This window comes from Pteropus alecto, unplaced genomic scaffold, assembly GCF_000325575.1.
Source record: "Pteropus alecto unplaced genomic scaffold, ASM32557v1 scaffold92, whole genome shotgun sequence".
NCBI classification, from domain to species: Eukaryota; Metazoa; Chordata; class Mammalia; order Chiroptera; family Pteropodidae; genus Pteropus; species Pteropus alecto.
The window spans coordinates 1,700,794-1,703,121 of record NW_006432447.1 but is presented as its reverse complement, the minus strand read 5'-3'; the positions used below and the strand labels follow the sequence as shown (position 1 = coordinate 1,703,121).

Genomic DNA, 2,328 nt, shown 5'->3' with positions numbered 1-2,328 from the left:
CCTCCTAGGACCTGGCCCAGAGCTTGGCATGGTAACCACCCCACATGAGACAGTGCAGAGGGAGTAAAGGGACATTGCTAAACAGTCACAGCAAGGGAGTACATAGAGGCTATGAAGAGCCTTGTGACCGTTCAGGTGGGGCTTTTAAGCCAAAGGAGTTATGAAAAAATAGTCAGTTTTCAGCTCTTTGAACTTCACATAAGGGATTGTGGATTTGTGCTGCTTAAAATATCCAGCGCTATTGTAAGGAGGGTTTTTTTTTTTTAATTAAACTTTATTTTGAAGAGTCTACAGCCATGCTACCCTAAACAAGCCCAATCCCGTCTGATCTCGAAAGCTAAGCAGGGTCAGATCTGGTTAGTGTGTGGATGGGAGACCACCTAGGAAGACCAGGTGCTGTAGGCGTAAAAAATAAAAAATAAAAAAGCATAAGAGATTGTAAGCTGACAAGGTCCTTGCAATCTCTGAAGTCAACCAAGGGTTGCCTCACCTAAAAAAAAAAAAAAATTATTTTGAAAAAATTTCAAACCCACAAAGTCACAAGAATATTACAATCGATTTCCATATACTCTTAATTTATTGTTAACATCTTAACACATTTGCTTTCTCTCTCATTTTGTGTGTGTGTGTGTGTGTGTGTGTGTGTGTGTGTGTGTGTGTAAGGCAGAATAATGGCCCCCAGATATGTCTACATGCTAATCCCTGGCACCTATAAATACAGTATGTTATATGGCAAAGGGGAATTAAGGTTTTGCAAATCAGATGACTTTATGATAAGAAGACTATCCTGGGTCTAATGTAATTACGAGTCCTTATATATGGAAAAAGGGAAGCAGGCAGAAGAGTCAGAACCAAAGAGATGACATCATGACAAAGACTCTATCGGCCATTGCAGACTTTGAAGATGTAAGGGCGCCTCATTCTTCCCTAGATCCTTCAGAAAGGACTAATCCTGCAGACACTTTAATTTTAGCCCTGTAAGACCCATTTCAGGCTTCTGACTTCCAGAACTGTAAGATAATAATTTTTTTTATTTTAAGCCACTAAGTCTGTGGTAATTTGTTAAAGCAATAATAGGAAATTAATACAATGTGTGTATTATATATACGTTCTCATCCAATTTTTTTTTTAGTTTCGTTTTTTTTTTTCAGTTAAATTTCAGAGATAAAGGACATTCTCATATATCAATAGTACAGTTATCAAATTCAGGAAAAGTAACATTTACACAATACTATTATCTAATGTGCAGTACATATTCAGATATTGCTGGTTGCTTCAGTAATGTTCTTTATAATGAAAAGACCCAGTTCAGAATCACGCATTGCATTTAGTTGCCATGTCTCTTTAGTCTCCTTCACTCTGGAGCAATTCACAGCTTTTCACTCTCAAGACACTATTTTTCAAAGTTACAGACCAATTCCTTTGCGAAATGACCTGTAATTTAGGTTTGTCTTTTTTTAGCCTTATGAGTAGATCGAGGTTATAAACTTTGGGAAGGAAGACCACCGAATTGATAATTGTGTTGTTGCAAGGAGTTTAAAGAACTGATAATTATCCTGAAACAACTACAAAATGATTATCAATGCAACTCAATTTTTACTTTACGTGCAAAATAGTTTACAAAAAAATCCACTTCAACGTTTCTGTCGATCTTAACATGATCCTAATCAAAAAGGCTTTAGGAAAGAATTAGCTTAAGACTTATGTAGAAATAAGGCATCTTACCCTTTTTTCTGAGTAATTTTTTAAATTAAGTTTATTGAGGTAACATTGGTTAATACAATCATATAATTTTCAGGTGTACATCATCATTTGACATCTGTATATTCTATTGTGTGTTCGCCACCCAAAATCCAGTTTCCTCCAGCTACCATATATTTGATCCCTTTTACCCACTTCACCCTTCCCCTACCCCTCTATATTTGACCCTCTTTACCCCGTCTACCTCCACCTTTCTGCCCCACCCCACTAGTAACCACTACTCTATAGTCCTCTGGGAAACACTAGTCTATAGTCCATGGGTCTCTGTTTATTTGTCCTGCTCATTTGTTGCTTTTAAGTTTATATCCCACATGTAAGTGATAACATGTGATTTTGAACTTTTTCTGTCTGGCTTATTTCGTTTAGCACGATAATCTTGAGTTCCATCCATGTTGTCGCAAATGGCAGTATTTCATCTCTTCTTATGGCTGAATAATATTCCCTTGTATATATATACCACAGCTTCTTTAGCCAATCATCCATCACAGGACACTTCAGTTGCTTCTATGTCCTGGCCATTGGGAAAAATGCTACTGTGAACATCGGTGTGCACATATCTTTTTGGAT

At 37.0% G+C, this 2,328-nt stretch overlaps 1 pseudogene; it reads left to right on the top strand.

Annotated features, from left to right (window-relative positions):
- Positions 1-286: 286 nt before the first annotated feature.
- LOC112476020 lies at positions 287-405 on the top strand (annotated as a pseudogene).
- The last annotated feature ends 1,923 nt before the right edge of the window (positions 406-2,328 follow it).